Here is a 21,320-nt window from a genome sequence, read left to right on the forward strand (position 1 = left end):
ACCAGTGAAACGAAAGTCCAATGAATTTAATTCGTGAGTCTAAGTGATCTCAAAAATCCAGAGACGCCTTTTCGGAGGAAAAAGATATTTGATTTCAGTAATGGGATGGGTAATTGTCTTTTTGGGTGAAAATATGTTTTACTACGGGGCAGTGAGAAATGAATTACCGCTCATTGCACCAACCTACCAGTATATCATGTGTAACGTACCTTAGGAAAGAGATAAACTGCCTCACTTAATAACTATCACTATGATAATTATGTGTAAATATCAGCTTTGGAATGTAGCATCTAAGTTTGAGATCCTGAAAACATCTGAAAAGAATTTTCGTTCTATTGATATTTTATAAATCTAAGGCATCTTATCTATTTATCATATTTATCATCATATTTATTCATCATATTTGATAAATCTAAGGTGATCATTTCTATCCATAAACACGACAATTAATGGATTTTATGTTGAGGTAGTGCTACTATGTACTTGAAACATGTTCTTCTTGTAATTTGGGAAGCTCATTAAGCTTAAGAGGAAAATTTACTCACCAGCGCTGTTAACCTTCGTCAATATGCACTAGTGGAAAGTTATCACTGATGGATATTTCCTGAGCCAAACTAAAGAGCTCAGTAACCCTCGTTGTGTGGTTGATCCCAAACATCTTCGAGAAAACGTCTGTCATGTAATTATTAGTGTGATGATTTCTCTAGTAGGCTCTGCGTTGAAAATAATGTTCTAGAATTATATTTGATATTGATGTTCGTTTCGGGGCCTCTACTTCATAAGTAAACCATCTTAGGTCCCTGCCATCATCGCATGGTTTTGGAATGAAAAAAATTTCCGGCTTCATGGAGAGTAGCTTAATCGCTAGGAAGTGCTTCGTGGCTCATGAGCGAGGTTTTGGCGTGAACGTCAATAGCATAGCATCGCTGAAGCATTTATTGCAGCTAAAGTGATTACAGAACGGAAGGATCTGACGTCTTTCGCTTCAGTGGCTCGCTTCAACTCGTACATTTTTCCGTTTTGACTTCCTTTGTGCCTCATAGTTGACCAGATTTTTCTCAGAAAGCAGAATTAGGAGAGACGTAATTAAATTCGGATGATTAAGTTTTGGTGTTGCCATTGGTAAAGTGAAAAAGGCTCCCTGAGGAAATGATGCTGTAGATTAATATTGGATAAATTAAGGTGATTTCTCGTTAAAATTATCTTGTTTTCCTAGCACTGTTTGTCTGCTGAAATCATTTGGACTGAGTATTTTGATTAACCGGAAATAATCTTGTTGCAAAGAAATAAGCGCTATTTGTGTTTACAATCGTTTAGAATAATTAATGATCTCTTATCTGGATATGTAGAAATATTTCAAGATGGATGGGATCAAATAAAATTTTGTAATTTCTCTCAGAAGCTGTATGCCTACCTTATTATACTGTGCCCCAGTGAAGCCGCTGTCGCATTAAAATATGTTTTACATTTGAATTTTCGTCCCAAAGTACCAACTATTTGGAAGGATGCTTACAGCTTATTGGAAAAGAAGCTCAGTTTTTAAAATAAATATTCGTTGGGATACCTAGGAATGAATTTATTCTGTCTACCCTGCAAAATGAGCTATGTTCTTTCTAAAAAAAATAGTGGAACTTGGCTAACGTTAATCGAACTTGATGGTTCTATGAAGTCCTTGTAATTCATCATGTTAATCCTATCACCTCCGACGGGGTATTTTGACTCGCTAATTTCCCCTTTTCTTTATTGATCATCTTTATTTTTGCTATGGACGTCGTAGCGATGAGGCTATTATGTCTTCCTTTTCCCTCTCGAATTTTTGGCTCCTAAATTTCGGCTGTTTGGCACCTTCCTGGCTCTTTTTCGTTATATTTTTAGCCCTCAGGCCAGTGTTAGGCAAAGTAACGATTCCTGTGAAGTCTCCAAGTCTCTCGCCATGGATTTCGGATCAATATTTTTTTATCGCTGAGTAGCGTAGGGCTCGTAATTCTGCTAACTTCAGCGATATTTTCATTTTATCTGTACGTACATGCATTTTGGAATTTTATGAGCTTCCCGTATTGTAGTGTTTCATAAATCATGCTCATTTGTATCGCTGGTTTTCCTGTTGATTTCCGTTTGCTCTAATCTTGCTTCCTTACGTTGTGCTAACATTGCTTCTCTAATGGTTATATCCTCCTATCCTTCGTAGCTGCTTATAGCTTTTTCCCTTATTATTTTTTGTTGAGCGCAATATTTTATTTTTTTAAACATTTATGTTTCCAACGGTTTTGTACAAAACTTCTGTCACATGCTGTGGTCTGGTCTGAGGATTTCTATGTTCTGTAAAAGTTATTCCTAGGGCGCCTCCTTTATCTTGTTTGAAGATTAGAGGAATATGCTGTACGCGAGCGATACTTGGTGCCTGTCTTGGTTAATTATAAGGTTGTTAGTAACTGCTAGTTTTTTATTAAGCCTTACCCATAACATAGAATGCTGTAATCTCTTAAGTGCGGGCACAACTGATGTACCGTCGCGTAAGTAACCGCAAAGGCCACCTGCTCTCGTAATCACTATCAGTGCTTGAAAATCAGCTGTGAGAATTATTCTAGGGTTGAAGTGTGCATATATTTCCTTCCCATGAAATTCTTCATGGCATAATTATTAATTTTCCTTTTAGTCACCATAGACAATTGTGAAGGATCGGGTATGGTATTTGGCGATGAAAATTCTGGAATACCCTCGCGAGTAGATTGACGTTGGGGCGCCATTCGTTGCGCATGCGTCACTTCGACTCCTCCCGCCGTTCCCCCACCCTTTCTTAACCCTCCCCTACCTCCTCCCCCTTCGTCAAACAGCCAGCCGTCATCGTCAAAAGATCCCAGACCGCTTGCTGAAATTCTTTCTCGTTCCTCTGCGGTGTGAGGCAGTGGTTTCATATCCTGTCCTACGCACGACCCAAGTCGCACCCGAGCTAATGCTTCGATATTCCTTTGCCGTTCCGCCTCCGCTCCGGACAGTGCTCTTTCGATGTGAGCTGATGGGCGGTTAGTTTTCCAGGAGTTTATAACAACCGACGGGTTCCGTGTGCGAACTGGGCTGTGGGGGCCGGGTGACTACCGCGGAGGCGATAGTGCTGCTGCCTATCTTTAGACGAGGACTCTAGTGTGCGGCGGACGTACACGTTACATTGGACGGACCGAACGGAAGGCGCGCGAGGGAAATAGCAGGTAAGAGTGAAGCGGCAGCGTTCGACCGTCTAATGTGCCCGGTGACGGCGGGAAGGTGTTCCACGTGCTCGGCCCGCGCCGGATGTGTATCTCGCTAGTGGAGGGCTTGGAAGGATTTCTCGGCCAACGAAGTCGCCCGCTCAGTGGAGTACGTTCCCGCATCTACCGATTGTGTGCCGAGTGCTAATGCCAATTAACCCACCAATGCGTCCCGTTTTGCCGTGAAATGTCACGGAGTCGTCGAAGGCATGAGAATGTGTAACCAACTTTGTGGATCTTATGTCAGGTTTTAACGTCCTCATACCTGAAAGTGAATTTCCGCAGAAAAGATGCGTTTGCCTTATTTTTCTACTGGAATAGAACAGAAAAATGTTAATCCGCAAACAGCTGAGTATTTTCAAGCGCAAAATGTATAGAATACATTACAAGCGGCGCTCAGCACTTGGAGATACTATTATATCAGGAAATGATTAAAAAAATCAGATGTAATATATGTATGATACAATGGGTCTGAAGAGGTCAAGATGAGATGTTTAAGTTCGTACCCGATGAGGGTCATTTCAATCGGACATTCAATTCAAATGACCATTGAATGATCTGATTTTTACGTAATGTCTGGGTTTTTTTCCAGGCTAACAATGGCAGTGAATATTTCTCGGGTCTCACATTGGGTAAGGCCCTCCATATCTCCTTCCGACTTTTCGTTGTGCAACTCGTCCTATAATCCAATATTTTCTTGGATTCCTAAATCCCTGAGGATGATGGGCGATTTACATATCGAAACGACGGAAGGAGATCTTACCAGGTGTGAAACCCGAGAAATATTCACCAGAGGCCTTTTTGTTCGTAAAATTATGGAACAATACTGTTCTCAAATGTCTACTCACGTATCGCCGAAGACACGCAAGTAGACCTGCGTTGTATATTTAAGCACTCGTTATAACATCGGCGGATGTCCTTTCGTACGTCGAGTGTTTGCGGCTCCTTACATTTTCTGCGCGAACTTTTCTCATTCCTCCCTCCGCGGTTGTCTGCTCTGTAACTACTAGTGCGGCATTCCCCTCTGTGCTCTCAATCCGTCGGGTCGATTTTCCCTTTCTCACTCTCATGCCGGGTTCTCATGCATGCGTCTAGGCCGTTACGTGCGTGTAGTTTACGCGCTCGAGTTTCACATTCAAGACCTCTGCTAGACTAGTGATCCACTAGACCACGTGTGTGACACCGTTCGGAGAATGAAAGTTGGGCGTTTCAGAAAATGAGGTTCTGTCTGATATCTCTTCGTTATTGGATTTGTTTCCTGTACTGCACGTCTCGACGATGATTTCCACCGGCGTTGATAGATCTGGTTTAATGATAATTAAAGACCGTCTTCTGTTGTGCGTTTGCTATGTTAATTTTATTATTTATTTGTGCTACAGATAACTCCAATTTCCCATCCTTGTGTAAAGCTACTCTCTTTTTAGTCAGAAGTTTTGACCCATGGAAGGAAGGACAACTCCTTAATTATGTCGTAATCCCGATTTATTGCAGAATTGTGTGCGTAATGAATACTTGTGAATACTCTTGCACCCACTATTTTTTGGTGTAGTATGGCACTCATTATTATTCTATCGCAACAATTTTTTTCTTCCAAGGGTACATTCATCTGCGTTGACACCTTTGGCAGAACATAGGATAAGCTTTATTCGTGGTAGTGTTGTACAATTTCCTCATGACTGTGTCACTATCGAGCACCTCTTTACTAATTTCATTTCCCATTTTTTACCCGCACGTCAACCATGTTGTGCCATATCCATGCGCATGTTCTCTTGGCGAGTCTCTCGCGATCACGGCTTCAACCTGTCTTAGCATGCGTGACTTTGTGCCAATTCGGACTAAGAATCGCTTGGATGCGCTTCACAAAAGATTCTGGGAGCCTGGTCACGAAGTGTTATTTATGACTAGGAGTTACTGTCAGGTCTTTCATCACTTTAGGGTTTTTATGCCTTTTCATTAAAAACACATTTCGGTCGATTGGTAATCTAAGACATAGTTGTTTGGTTTTCACTCCTGTCGAAGCTTCAAAAGCTTTTAAGGAATGGTCATGGTCATTTAATTACCCTGCATTTCTCAATTGAATTAATTCATACAATTAAGTTTTCTAGGGAATCTTCAACGACTCGGTTGATAATAACTTTCAGTGGAGAATGGATTTAGAAATGCCCAACGTAAGTATGCCTATGATCCGTAGCTACTTCGACGTTAGATATTTGCCAACCCTCACATTCTTATATTTGAGATGGTAAACCTATTTTATCCATTAATTATTGCGAATTCAGTGCATTTATATTTGCGATTGGAAATGCGGGGTGTCTCCGCTGTTTAGCTTTCTTTGTGTATATTCTTAGGCGTGCCGACGTAATAATTCGAAGTTATTCGGTAAGCTGTCGTCGTGGGTCTTGGTTAGGTCATAGTCAGCACTCAGTTCTGTTGAGAGACACGCGACATCGTTGTCAAAGAAAGGTGGTGGAGGGTAGCGATTGTCATTTGTGGTCGTCCCGTTTGGTATAGGTACTTGTATCCATTTAGCGGCCCACCAGGTTGGGAACTTCTGTGTTGGAACGAAGTTGGTGCGTTTGCAGGAATTTTGGAGTGGCTCTTTCCACATTAGATTTTATTGCTACCTTCTATCGAGTTGTGACCAAGTAGCATTATGTGTTAATATAGGTGACCTTCAAAATGTATCTCTGTAACGAAGCCATGGTCGGAATAATAAAATCGTATTTTGAAACAGCCACGTAGAAATTTCTTCAAAAGTTCCCACTTGGAAGGACCTAAACCAAGATACGCATGGTAGCGTTACAGATATCTGAAATGACTTTCTCTGGGTGTGAATAACTCAGTCTTTGATATTCTTCATTTCAAAGAACATTATTCATGTACGTATTCGTAATCATCACATGGGGAGTGAATGTCGTCCAATTCTCCCAGTTAAATAGTCCCTCCTTCCACGAGGCACTCGGCATGTGCTGAACTTGACGTTGCTAATTAGTCTTCCCTCGATAATGACGTGAGTTTCATCGAAACGCATGAGTTCAGATGAGATATAAAAATGCTGCTCACTTTCGTTCAATGAATTTGGGAATGTTCCTTACACCCACCGACCTATTTACTGGCATAGGTTCGTTTTTTTTATGTTTTTAGGCGTTGCTGCTGGCTGATGTTCGTTGGACGTGTTTACCGTGCAAAGGTGTTACGCCCCATTAAAACGTCGTTGCTGATAAATTGACTGTATCTCGTGTTTCTTCGTTGGTTTGGACTTCGTTGTTCACGTTTTCTGTACCACTATCCTTTTAGTTTGATTCCTGCTGCATTGCACTTATATATCATTCCAATACTGGTGAAGGAAGCTGTATAGGTCTTTGTAAGAATATTTATACCTTGAACTCCGCAACATAAAAAGGTTCAACAACCCTTATGGTGAAAATGTGTCCCTTTCTGCCCCAGAAAAAGCGGTTCAGATAGGTTCTACTGGTTCCAAGATTCCCGCTTCAGTAAAAATACTAGTGCAATATCGTGTTAAATCCTGACAATATTGACGAAATATATTAGTCGGTATAGAGTAAGATTTTTCCTTGTAGGCTTATGATATTCTTTTTGAGGTGCATGAGCACTAACTCAGTATCCATCTTGAATAAATTTGGGTCTTGCATCTTGGATGTCGGCTGCGAAAATGTTTACCCGATGCAAATACAGACCAGGAAAATTAAATAAATTGTAGGAAGTCTTCTTCTCGTCCAATATTTTCACGAATAACGTAACTTTTACTCTTGCATTCGCTCGTCGTGAAGTACCGTTCTGCCCTCCCAACTAATTTAAACTTTTGCGTGAATAGCGTATGCATTGCCAGCGTAGGGAGACTTCACTCACCCTGGGTGTGGAATTTTCATCTCTGGTTAGTCTTGTACCGCAAACCGTTTGTTACCAAAGATCGGAGCCAGCAGTTCCGGCATATTAGTTTATGTGTAATGTACGTATAAAATATTCAGGCACTCTCATTTGACATATTTTATGTGTACAAAATTTCAGCAATGATCTTAGGATTTTCCGACGCATGCTGTCGTTTGATCAATTTATTTCTCCACTGACGATGAGTCTTACTCTGAATTTCAGTTAACGTGTCCCATTTGTTTTTTTTCGTAAATCGACGATCAGATCAACAGTATGTGCGTAACCAGGTAAAGAACTGGATTAGAACTAATTTAAATATAATAGAACTTATTTAAATATATTATCTAAGTGCTGATTGATACATTTACACGAGTGCCGCTAAAAAGGCGTCTCATTTTTTTTAGCTATCTGCGGTATATAGGACGAGTATTAGCACTCGCTAGGAAATGAGCGTAGAAAGATTTTGACGTCACTTACTGCTCGTGTCCAATCACTTCGAGATCTACGCTGCATTTTACGACCCTCGTATTCCAGAGATTGGATCGGATTCTGATTTGGTCTCCCACAACTTCTTGGACAAGAACTTGTCCAGAAGGCGGAAAGTATTGAACATGCCTGTTGCGTGGTAAACTTCAAACCTGGTGATCAATGTACGTTCGGTAACTTCAAGGTAATATTTCGTATTTGAATACGGAAAAAAAATTTCTATCTATAAAAATATTCCGCGCTTTGCGGTATGGGTAATATTTCGAAGCCAAGAATAAATACTTTCAATTTTCCATGATTGTGTTTAGCGTGTATAATATTGGGAAATTTTCATAAAATTAATTTTCCACTCTCTGCTCCAGTTTCGAGATTTCTGGAGTCATGTAAGCTCTGCTTACTGAGGAAACTGGGTACCTCGGAAACTGAGCCATTATCATGTTATCAGTTTCAGATGAAGATGACATTGGCCATTCATAACTTAGTGGTTTCCATAAAGTTAAGTTTTTACACTCTGCTCCATTTTCAAGGTATGGTATTTGGAGGAGGCGACCGACAGCTTAGGTCATTTGCGCCATGAGGGAAGGGTAGGTAAGGAAGGGTGGAGAGAAACCCGGCGTCGGCATTAGCCTGCTCTTAACGAAAGGCATCAAGGGGACCACGGTTTAACGTCCCATCCGACGGACGGAGTGTTGCGCTTGAAATGTCCTTCACACAACATTCAAGCAGAGATCGGGCAGTCTCTTAAAATTCTCTGCCACTGCCGGGATTTGAACCCGGGCCCACCGGGTGGGAAGCCAACACTCTAGCCACCACACCAACCCGATCCCCTCCATTTACAATACTCTACATTCCTCTTTTTTGTTTTTTTTCAACATTCCTGGAGTCTTGCAAGCATTGCTTACTGAGGAAACTGAGCGACAGTAATCTTATCAGTTTCAGGTGAAGATGACATTGGCCATGCATAACGTAGTCGTCTCCATAAACCTAATTTTCTACTCTCTGCTCCAGTTTCAACATTTCTGGAGTCTCGTAAGCTCTGCTTACTGAGGAAATGCCGGGTATACTGAGGAAATGATCTTACGGGTGCGTCGGTAGGGACGAGAGATTAGAGTTGCTGGGCATATTTTTTCTCCCCATCGCTCCGGAAGAAGTCCCATCTCTTTTCGCGCGGCGCCCCCCACCTCCGGTTCATCCCCTCCCCGGGACCGCATCGTCCTTGGCCTCCGGATCGCAGGAGGGAATTGAAGGCTTGTTTGGAGAGGGCGCTGGGGGAATAGGATCGTCTTGGCGGATAAATAATGATTGCCCCAGCGGCAGCTCCGGTGCATTAACCAGAAAGGCTCGTGAGATAGGAAGCGAAGGATATCATTGATCTTCCTTCTCCTTCTTGTGTCCGAGTTCCTCTTTTTTTTCTCTCTGCTCGAAATTACCCAAGGTTTGTTCCATTTAAGCGGCGACGACGGTAAACAGCTGCCGTGTCGGCTTAGCCCGTTCGCATTCTTGCGTGAAATGCGTGAAAAATTAAAATTTCAAGGTATGATATTTGCTACTAGTGTTATTGACGTATATTTTAGGTGTCGTCCTTCGATGATCAGTTGTATATGCCCCTTGTTATCGTTCTAGTTGGATTTATTGTCTCTTAGGATTTAAAAAATATTTTTTGGCATCTCAATATTCCTTTCGGAAGAGATGCCTTTAGTAGACAATTGCGTAAGTAGTCCTATTTGTACCTCATTTCCTTTGTACCATTTGTTTTCATTCATTTCACTTATTTCACTTTCTAATTTTTGTGATAACATTTGTTAAGACGCAGGTTAGTGTATATAGTATCCATAGCGGAAAAGTTTTGCCAGATTAGGCATTATTTCATAGAAATTACTCTGCGTATCATGTGTGGTTTTTCAGAAAAGACTCAACGTGGCGAAGCCTTGAACATTTCGCCAGTTCTATCTCAGCTTCCAGGGAAACTTTTTGACTCAAACATTTTTCAGCAGAACAGGTAACAGTGACGTCGTTTTTGTAGCTCTAAATTTACGGAGGTACAATGGATACAACACGGATTCTCGGATAGAATGGCTCAAATCAGGTTGAACCCACTGTGAGGAACTTGGGGTTACTATAAAATATTTTGTGGATCGTATTGCATCATTCGTGAGTCAGTCGTATGTTCATATCCTTGGGTCTAAATCAATCGCTTAGAGCATTCTCGTTCTTATATAGCATCGGTTGTATTTTTAAAACCTGGCGATCCTTTTACCGATTTTTATTGAACTCGCTTTCTTGTTTTTGTTTGTCCTTAAATAGAGATTATGAAATTAATATTTGCTAGTCAATGGATATCCCGTCTCTTAGCGAAAGCAAATATAGCCTTACATGCGCACCTCGTTTTTCCTGTTTTTTTATAACTGAAATGTTCTTATAAAACTTATTGAAGATTTCTCATCAAACATTTTTTTAAATTCCAATAATCTAAGGGGCTTTCATAATCTTTTTTTTTCATTAAACTTGATTTTTTATTGTAAAAACTTATGTATTAATTTTTCAAATTTATTTATTTACCACGCTTCAAAAACTCTGAGGAAGTCATTTCAATCGGGAAGAAAGTGCCTGTGAACGTCTGGATTTCGCTATTTTCCATTCAATGCTTCTGATCGCTTCAGGGTTATGCCATTTGTAGCTACGGTCACGGTGGTTTTTGTAATTGGGTTCTTCTTTCTAATGAAAATGCTAATTTTAAAATGTAAAAATATAATTTTTTATTAAAAAATCATGTGTTTATAATTATTTACTCCGCCGCATCAACTCCGAGAAAGTTATTTTAATCGGGAAGAAAGTGCCGGTGAATATCTGAACTTTGCTATTTTCTATTCCGTGTTTTCTGGTCGCTGCATGGTAATGCCATCGGTAGCTACGTTCAATGGAGTTCGGTGGATAATCTGTTCTCCGGAAAGATTCCAGGTAGCCAAGGGTGATAGGGGAAATATGCTCGAAGCCTCATCCTGCCCGATTGCAACAATCGAGCCTTTAGTTTAATGCCTCATCGGACGTTTGCACCAAGCTACTCAAGATCTATTCGCACGGCTGGCCCGAGTTGTTCCTGCGTGAGATGGAATTGGAGCCGTTCTTCTTCCTCAGTGCTTATTCCTGGTATTACTCCGGCAGAATATCACCATCATTCCCTTTCTGACGAATTCCGTTGCTAGGAAATTATTTTTTCCCGGTAAACTAGCGTGCAGATGCCAGCAGCTTCGGGTATTATTCTCGTTCGCGGCTCTTGGCATTTTGAGCCCGGTTTTTGTCAGTGGGATCGCCACTTCCTCCTTCAATGATGGACAGGATTAATGGGTGAAAGAAACCGAATTATTTCCCGGAGTTTTCCAATGTATTAGGTAAAGCGTGAGAAGGCTTTGATGCCTATATTTGTTGCGTAAAAGAGTAATGCGCTGTTTGATTATCATCCCGTACAGCGAATTAAATTCTCTTTCATCACATACAGCGAAAATGGTCCGCTAAGTACCAGAATATTTGCAGAATACGGACGATGATCCTTTTGTAAATTTATATAATGCTCATATGAGGCTGAGTGGCCTCCGATATTGTTTCAAATCTTTGTTAAATTCTGTTTTGGAATTACAAAATAAAATATTTTCTCTCTCAAAAAATTGGAGATATCTGTAATATGATTCTTTTTTGAAATTTATATTATGCTCATATTAGGCTGAGTGGCCTCCGATTATGTTTCAAATCTTTTTAAATTCTGTATTGGGATTACGAAAAAAATATTTTCTCTCTCAAAAAATCGAAGATATCTTAAATATGATTCTTTTTAAATTTATATAATGCTCATATGACGCTGAGTGGCCTCCGAGTATGTTTCAAATCTTTGTTAAATTCTGTATTGGGATTACGAAATAAAATATTTTCTCTCTCAAAAAATTGGAGATATCTTAAATATACTGGGGAGCGTGGTAGTCTAGTGGGTAGACTACTTGGCCGCTGGTAGATGGGTTCAAATCCCGAGTGAAATCTTCGTACACCCCATATCGAAATCTCTCTTTTCGAATTCGAAAAAATTCGAATCCTCTAAGTGGGAGGTGGCCCAGGGAAGGGAACTGGCCCCCCACTCTGAATGCCTGAAATTCGCACGCCAGTGGCCTACTCTGGGGAGAGCTCTACCGTTGCCCAATCATACCAACCTACGGGTTGAATAACTGAGTGAGTGAGTTACATATATACAACAGATATATAAAAAATAGATCCTTACGAAGACTTGTCAGCTCTTCATGTGGGGGTTGATGTAAAGTTACTCTTTTTCCGTACTTCACGAACCTTTTCGTTACACCTGCTCTCAATTAAGATATTATCTTCAAGTAAGAGTAATCAGTTTTTTCCGTGACGTGTTCACACGGAATAATTAAGCCATTACCACAGTCAACATGCTAAGCTCTCATTCTGTACACTTTTTTGTGAAGAGGGATTATTTTTCTCTAGAAATTATCCTTGTTCTAATTTTCTACGTTTTTAAAGTCAAAGAAATTTTCCTCAGCATTTTTTGTCCCTATTAAGCGGTCGATTTCGTGATTTGAAAATTATCTCTGTAAAATAGATGTTTATTATTGTTAATTAAATATTATGGTGTTAGTCTTGTTTGAGGGCATTAGCGAAGACGCATGCTAATTTTTTTAGTGTAATAATAGTGTGTGATGTATTGCATCGGAAATGGCTTATTAAAACTTGTTGTATTTCTAACGTCAATTATGAATTATCTTAAGGATTGGTATAGTAGATTTTCAGTCTAGTATATACAGCCGTAATACTATTCAATTGAAGAATGTATGTAAAATAAACGTAATCAATTAATATCTTCAAGCACATTTAATGAAATAATACCGTTTATACACCGAATAATAAGAAGCTTGTAATTATGTGAGAAAATTCTTACGGAAAGGGAATAAGGGAACGAAATACGTAGTAATGGAAGTTGGTCAAATTATTTTACAGGCGAGATTTGAAAGAAATATGAACTTATTGAAGAATGGAGTACTATTGTTTTAATAGATCTCAATCTCTATCTTTTGTTTTCAATTAAAAGGGCTTTTATCTTTGCACCACTTGGTTCCTTTATCTCAAAGCTTCAACGAGTTCGTCCTCCATAATAGAATTTTTGCGTTTCCGATGCTAAGTGCCTCTACCCTTTCAGTTAATGTACTACGCGAAAGAGCGCAAGGTGTATAAATCCTATTTTCAAGTGTTAACGTAATTATAGGTAAAGTATGATGAATGAGAGAATTGTAGGTCGAGACCCATTTGTTAAATTGCACGGAATTCGGACTTCTAGCATCAATAATGTATTGGAACGATGCTATTGGAATTTCGCTTACATATTTATCTTTTAACAAACATATAGCTGGACGATTTTGTTTCCTTGTATTGGCCAAGCCTCTTTTTGGAACTAATTCATCCACCATATTTTTATACAATGCAAGAGTTATCGCAATGGAATACATTTATGGATACCTTTGAAAAGTGCCTAAGGTCTGTTTAATTTATGTAGTGATGACGAGTGTGATAACGAGGAAATACAGTGCAATTTGTGGTATTGAGTCTGAAATAATAGCCTAAGTATATTGCCTCTGGCAAAGTGTTTTTATTTGTTTGTGCTGTATGAAATCTATTGAGCATTTGGACTTATTGTTAATCTACACTTTTCCTCGTTTATTTCCTCTGCAAGAATACATTTTTTTTAAACAAATGTTCGAAAATGTACCCTTTCAAAATTGAAGTATAACCAAACATCAATATTAAGGGCTAAACCAACCACCCCAGTGCTTAATTTCTAAATTTTTAGATACCGGATCGTATACCCTCACATTTAATCCACGTCTGATTTTCAGATATAAACCAGCGCCCCTTAAAACTTCCGATTTTTCAACTTGTAATAAAAGTTACATGAGGAATCATGCTTTGTCAAATATAAAAAACAATGACTTTTTTGAACTGACCTAATTTGACTTAGGAGAATTGGACTTCGTGATATGAAAGGATGAGGAAATGTAAATAATAAAATAAAAAATGCCTTTTTGAAGAATTACAACAATAAAGAGTAGGTAAAATATAAAAAAGCCATGAAAACGGTGCAAAACTCAAAGACTTAACTAAACTAAACTAAACTAAAATTCTGAAGTATCTTAAGGATAAGTATAGTAGATTTTCAGTCTATCACCATAATGTTGTTCAATAGAAGAATGTATATAAAATAAACATAATCACCTAATATTTTGAAGTACATTTAAAGAAATAATATAGTTCATACACCCAATTTTCCCTGCGAGGTGCCGGAATGCCGTTCCAGTGCGTTCCAGCCGAAATTAAGCTCTGAGCCACGCTCCCCAGAAATGGAAAAAAGTATAACCATCTACGCTTCTTGTACCCACCACGGTTCATATGGGGACGTATTTAAATGACTATCATTATTTTTTCGAACCGATGCTGGGCGGGCAACGTGTATTACCAACTCTGACAGTTGTGTCAGCCCCAAATCCTATTACGTTTTCCTTAAAGATGTAAACCAAGGGTGATATGCTCCACGAAAAAAATCATTTGGCTTTTCCGGGATTGGAACCCGAATATCCCGATTGCTGGTCAGGTATATTTTATATATTTATTCCCATACCTCTGAATACAGCACATATTGCCCATTTTACATCGGGGTGTTCAACAAATTTAACAATTACACGTGCACGAACAAACGTTCGGGAGATCCAGGTTCGATCCCAGCTAGGCTAAATGATTTTTTCATGGAAAATTTCACCCTTTGTGCATAATATTGTACCCTTGCGCCTTGGGTAGCCAGATATTGGGGGGGAGGTCCAAAACCATGGGGGAAAAGTTTTGAAAAACAGAGTACTCTGTAAGTAGAGTGTTGTAACTTCATTTTTCCCAGAAATCTCTTGTAAATCCATGATTTTCCAATTTTCTTTTCTTTTATGAGGCAAAGTAATTGTGTTTTTATGTTTCGGGGGGGACTGGACCCCCCCTCGCTACGCCACTGCCCTTGCGCATGGTTCCATAAGAAGTAACTTGTTCTGTGGAGTGCTTCCTTAAGGTTATTTCTGTTTTCTGTCTTCCACCATTTTCTCTACTGAGCATTGTGTAATGCGTCGTAAAACTAACGTATGTTTGCCCCGCGTTGAGTCTGGCACTAGGCGCTCCAGTGATATTCTCAGTTTCTTCCTTGGTGACGCAAATGCATCGGAAGCAGTCTGCGCGTGAGGCCTCACTAAGTCACGCTACAGGGCTCGTAGTGGGCGCGCTTAGTGAGCTGTCTGCGTGGTTGGATGTAATTCTCCTTGGCTAGCGACGGTGTGCTTCATGGAGGGGGAAAAGAGTTTAGGAGTTTAGAAAGGAGAGTTGCCTTGGGCTTGTTGTATGCTTCTGTCGTCTTTCTTGCAACTGTGACTGCCTTTTCAGCCAGAAAACGCTTTTGTTTAATCTTAAAAGAGTTGTCAGGGGATAAGCCGCATTTCAAGTTTATCTTAATTCACGAATAAAATCCGAAGATCCAAACGTGATGGAATTTTTCCATGTTGAAATAAATACTTGCAATTTTCCACGATTATAAAATTTATTACGACCTATGTTTCAGTGTAACTACATCACCTTCAAGGTCGCTCTTTTTCCTGTTATATATTCCTCTTATTTCCGAATAATTATCCCATGGAAAATAAACCCTGGATAGCTGATGCACGTAGGAACCAAAATTAGTAATTATGTTCAAGTCGAAAACGCAGTTTATATCAATTTGGAAAAATACCACTCCTTCTTGCTTGGATAATTATTCAGATTCTATTCGTAAATTTTGAGAAACTTTAAATCCAGCCAATGTTTGTTAATGCTTTTTCGGGCTGAAAAGAAATATGCTTTATAACATGGAAAAGTTGCAAGTGTTAATTTCAATATTTCTCAAAATTGATGCGAAGCAACCCCACCGTGTTCGAACTTTTATGGGTTGTTTTCATAATTTATTGTGATCACAGTGGATGCAAACTAAGTAAGGAAAACTAAATATATAATGCGACGTCAATCGACCAGTTAAGGGTGGACTCCCATTCGTAATTGGCGTAGTTCATCGAATTATACCGTTCATCACTCCTTATTTTATCAAATTAGCGTCTGTAGTACGGTTCTTGTTACCTATCACTGTTTTCCCGGTAATGATGTCTATTTTAAGTACACTCAACACACATCTACATGCAGAATCATGGTGAATTATCTCTATGCTATGAATATGAACACAACGCGCGCTCCAAGCTATACATTGCTAAACTCAGCGCTAGGGTGAATTGCTGTTTTGTATCATTATTAAAATGTTGCTGTTGCTATTTTTATTACTATTGTTAGTTGATTTTTCGAAGTGTAGTTAAGTCGAAATAGTTTTGTTCATTATAGAGGTCACGTTGTTTAATTAATTAATTAATTTTTCCAATATTTGATTTGAATTTTTTTTTAATTCTTTCATTGTATAGGATTCAAATTTCGTACTCTCAAGCCGCTTATTCTTGCCTCAGTACAACTCGAGTTTAACAATATGGATCAAATGTGGAGGATACTGTATGTTCACTGAAAAATTATCAAATATTTTTAGTTCTCTTTATACTCTACCTTGCGGTTACAGGAAAATATATTCAAGGTCGGCTTTCACATTGCTCGAAATCAATTCGAGAGATCGACACCTCGACCGTTTTGCGGCGCGATTTGTCTCAATCACGTCTGTGGTGAAGAAACTCAATAAGGAAAAGACGGTGTTCAATGGACCATAAAACGGGCAATTCAATCATAATAGGTGATTTATCTACCGATCGAGTGATGGTGTTCCTGGTAATCTTTATCCTCCCAGTAATCTAATTATTTCATATTACTTCTCTCTGCCATTTGGGTATAGTTTCAGTTGCATCCCTTATGTATCCTCGGTAAACTGTCGACTTGTAACCCTAGTCACCTCATAATTCGGAGTATCGATATAACCCAGTAGTTGTAATGATACAATTCGACTAATTACACTTTATATACCTCTCGATTTAACACTTTTATCCTGAAAATTTACATAATGTTGTTATTTGTTTTATTAAAACGTACCTAGTGACAAGAATTTATAACTATAATGCATTTTTAGGTGCTACATGCGTTGGTAATAACACTGATTTATCATATATCTTTTATATGTTATGCAAAATAATCTCTGTACCTATAAATAACTTCAAGTGATTAAAAAATATCAATATTTATCTTGCACATTGAAGTTCTCCGTATTGTAAAAACTAATGTTATAATGCATGGAAGAGTAGAAGTAACTCATTCACTGTTTAATTTCCCCTTGTTACTTCGTGTCGCGCGGTTTTTTTTATTCTCTTGCAGTATTGTTTTCATTCATTTTATAGTTTGTCTACTATTTTCTCCAATTTACATTCGCTAGCTTTAGTCTTATTTCAACAATATTTGGGTCACTTAAAGCCCATTCCCATCGATAGTTCCAGTCTTGTTTTTATAATATTGGGGTCACTTAGAGCCCATGTTGATAGTGTTTCATACATTGGAACATAAGATTCAACGAAATATGATCGTAATGTGTTCATGGTTCGTGTATAATTCGTGATTCTTCGGTATAAGGGTTATCTTCAGTTACTAATGCTAACGTAAAATGTAGATGTTTGAATGTTCTAGCAAGATAATATAAATGATGGATTTAATAAAATCACTTCAGTGGAGTTCAAGTTACAGCAATGACATAGTATTTACTTACAGCCCGATAAGATGTTCGATGGATTTGAAGATGATATACTCTTAGATTTATAGTTTATTAGAATAAGTAACGTTATTTGCCCTTGCTCTAAAGCGCTTACCATCAAGCGAATTTTAATTATTTCAATTTACCGAATAAAATTTTAATGATCTGAAAGTACTCCTTTGATTCAAAACGTACCTATTCCCTTCTTTATTCCTCGAAATGGGTCGTGAAATGAAATGATATCGTGATACACGTGTAAAATCTCTTCAGAAGCACAGTGAAGTAGGTGATCGGTGGTGGGAGAACCGACTCGACGAAGAAAAGCTTGGTACCCTCTGGTCGGAAAGCATACAACAGGCGCTCCTGTCCTTTTATGTGGATATCCAAGCGTCGTATTTTAATTTTTTTTACTGTATTCATGCCTTAAATACTTATTAGTATGTTACAGAGAATAATCGCATCGTCGTTACTATTGTTGAATAGATACCTCGCGTATTTTACGTTGTCAGCATTGGGTTCCCTGAGCAGATAGAATGGAACCACAAATTCAATCATAAACAAAAGAAATCAGAGTATTGCGTTTAGTAATTCAATAGAAGTATATCGTAGTATTTTTAATGTGAGCCGCTTGAAGCTTGAACGTCTCGCCATAGGCGCGAAAGGCCTTATTAGTTCACAGCTACTGTTTATAACGAGGCAAAGAATTCGCAATTCGCTATTATTTCTGAGGACGCGCCATGGATGGACGCGTATGGCAGAATTCTTTGGAGAAAAATTTTTCACTCGCTTAATTTGCCTAGTGTGAAAATAAATATCCTATGAAAACTCTCTCAAACTTACTGAAAATAAAGGCTTATAAGATAAAGCACTTTGTCTAAGAAAATTCCTATTGCCGTGGTTCCTTACTGTACTTGTGGTTGCGGTTATCTTATATCGTATTGCTTTGAAGAACATAGAAAGAAATGATGAAATTTCCATAGCTAATTTCTATTCTCTAGTTACCAAAAAATAATTGTTTGGAATTCGAGAGGAATTTGGATAAATTTTGACTTCCGTGTCATAACTTGGAATGTCTCGAGAAATTTTGTTTATGAATCATCGTGTAAAGTAATTAAAAAGGTGCTATAAATTGGAAAATTTTATAGTTTTATTTTACCTGCACTCTCTTTGTTCATTTCTTTTCCTGCAGTTGAGGCAAGCGGGCGTTTCTCTATTGAACTCATAATTGCAGTCTGTAAGCAGAGGATTCGAGATTTTTTGGGTGTGTTTGAGAAGAACTGCTATAAATGTGGACTGCATGTTTCATATAGGATGCGAATGTTATGTGTATAGTAAATATGATTGATTCATAGTAATCGCCGTCATTATTGGATGTGCGGGCTAGTGGTGTTCACGATTCGGATTTTTCACTAATAAATGAATTCGAGCGAGATATTTTGTTCCAAGAATTCAGCTTCAGCTGCAACTTAGGACCTGAAAGTGCAACATACACGTAAACAATGTAATATTGGTGACTCAATAGGGATACTTATGTAACGATAATGGTAGTTTGTATAAATTGACGTGTAGATGTGTAAATGCGAAGTAGTTTTATGTAGCGATAGTAAAGGAATCCATAAAGTAAACCCAGGGAAAGTCCAATGAATTAAATTGTTTGCCCAGTCTTATGGGCTGCTTGCACGGTACATTAGCTCTTACAAAATAAAGTCAAAATGCATGTACGCGAGAATGAACGCCAAAATGCACCGTGTAACCACCAAACTTGTGCAAATGCTCGCACAGAAGGTTGAACCTGTTCTAATTTGATTCATGGATTCGTACATGTTCCGTTCCGATCCACAAAAATCGTTCATGCAATCATAAATTAACTCTTACGTGGTAATGTATCGAGTAGTCAGGTCTTTAAACAGTAATGTCTTTAGCAGAAAAATAGGGGACTTGGTTTCTTGATAATAGGTGGTTGCCTTCATCAAATAAAACGAAATGCATTGATTGCGATTCGTTACCCACCATTAATGTATTCATAATATACAATTAATTTGGTTTTAGAAATACCGGTTTAGACGAATGGCAATGGTCAATTTTATCCTCATTTGAAAAAGGCCAGATTGGCGCCCATGCGATTCCACTCCACGTGACGTCACAGGGACCTAATTTCTATACGAGTAGATAAGAGTTTTACATCGTCTGAGATTACCAATGCATGCATGAGGCACAGAGCTAAGGGAAACATGTCTTAATAATCACCTATTAAAACTGGCTAAGGTCGGAAAGTTTTCTTCGTTTGATAAGGTATTAATAATCCTTATTTAAGCCAAGCGCTACCAGCTAGCAGGGTACTCTGCTACTTGCTAGCATCCTGCGTCGTATCAGCGCTCAAAGCCTCGCCCCAAGGTCACCTCACTTGCGGCAGCGGGAACCAGAACGACATCACACGGAGTTTACCCGGCATTCATACTAGCATTCGCGTTTTCGCGCGCTTGAAAATTTTCACTTTTCATTTAATCGCGAAAAATAGATATCTTCATTTAAAAATCTAAAAGCGTGAAATGAGTACTCCAGGAGTAATAATCTTTCGAACTAGGCAATAAAAAAATAATAGGAAACCACCCTATTGGAGAATTAAGCGTTATGCTTGAGGAGAACTATTGAAATTTCTAATGTCTCCTTTCGTATTTGCTAAAAGGTTATGTGAGTCTCACAACCAAGTTCTAGTCGTACTCTTTAGAGTCATCGCTTCCGACCGATTTCCCTTTGGAGTGATTTAGCGCTCGTGAGTGATGAATTTACGGCGTCATCGCCGTTGCGGGTTGCGCCATAGTTCTCCTGCGTGCCTACAAATCAGCGTTATCTTGATAGAGCACATTGCCTAAATGTATATGAGCACAAACTACCTCCACCGTTTTCTTTCCCCATTTCGGTCTTTATTCTCGGAAAAACCGAGTTGTGCCATAACAACGCCCAGGGGCGCAGCCAGGAATAAAGGCAGGGGATTAGGTGCTACTAATACGTGTGTGTTTTGGGTATGGTATACCCACCAGGATAAGATGTTGGTGCGAGATTAGCAATTTTTGGAATTTTAAGGTAAATGGTTCAAAATGGTGAGTTTTGCGGCTTTCTAAGGCATATTTTATTAATCATTACGCTAGTCTATTAGTGATATAAATCTAATTAAGTAAAATGAATTAAACTCAAAAATTTCTCTGAGTTCTGGGGGGGGGGTTTATCCCCCAAAACCCCCCCTCGCTGCGCCACTGACAACGCTTCCTATTCAATTGAGAGTACCTGTTTTCGTTGAAATAAAGAGTGGTATTTTGGCTGTAATATTCTTTATCACAGCATCATCATCAGGTGAAATGAATGAAGGAGACTGATAATTTGGGGAAATTCATTGTAGGCTATGAAGTGAAATAACTTGCCCTTTTCAAACTATAAATATTTATTGAAAAATGAGTCAACTTGTTTCCCTAGATCGCAGCATCATCAGGACTTACTTAGAAGTTACCTATTCTGGAATAAATAGTCGAGAAAGGAGGGTGACAGTGGAAGAAGAATATGGTCCTATTCCTAGGTTAGATTCCTTTCCTCCCCACCCTTCTATAAGTATATTATTCATATTCTGTCATCATCAGGTGTATTTTAGGTGGTTAAAGTTTATATATGCAAACTAAGTAATCCTTAATTATGCATTTTAAAAATGGAATAATTATAGTTTATTTTTTCTCTATTCATTATTTAGGAATTATCCCAAGTGTAGGCTGTTTTTTTTCACAATAAAATTTTCCTCGTGTAATTTATTCATGGACCAATATAGTTTCAGCTGTTTCACCTAAAAATTATTTGTTCGTTTTTTCCAAAATGTATCAAGTAGGAATTTTTCAGGTTGAATTCATTAATTATGTTAATTTCTCTTT

General features: G+C 38.6%; 1 protein-coding gene across 15 annotated transcripts in view; it reads left to right on the forward strand.

Annotated features, from left to right (window-relative positions):
• The window catches only part of LOC124170630 (plasma membrane calcium-transporting ATPase 2), a 611,417-nt gene that overhangs the window by 300,976 nt on the left and 289,121 nt on the right, over positions 1-21,320 (forward strand). For 2 of the 15 annotated variants that reach the window (XM_046549478.1, XM_046549479.1), the window contains exon 1: positions 2,860-3,206. The exons of the other annotated variants lie outside the window; for them this stretch is intronic. The gene's annotated coding sequence lies outside the window, so the exon portion shown is untranslated. Of the gene's footprint in view, positions 1-2,859; positions 3,207-21,320 lie in introns of those variants that run through there. 15 annotated transcript variants of the gene reach the window in all.

The sequence above is a fragment of the Ischnura elegans genome, chromosome X, assembly GCF_921293095.1.
Source record: "Ischnura elegans chromosome X, ioIscEleg1.1, whole genome shotgun sequence".
Taxonomy (NCBI): Eukaryota; Metazoa; Arthropoda; class Insecta; order Odonata; family Coenagrionidae; genus Ischnura; species Ischnura elegans.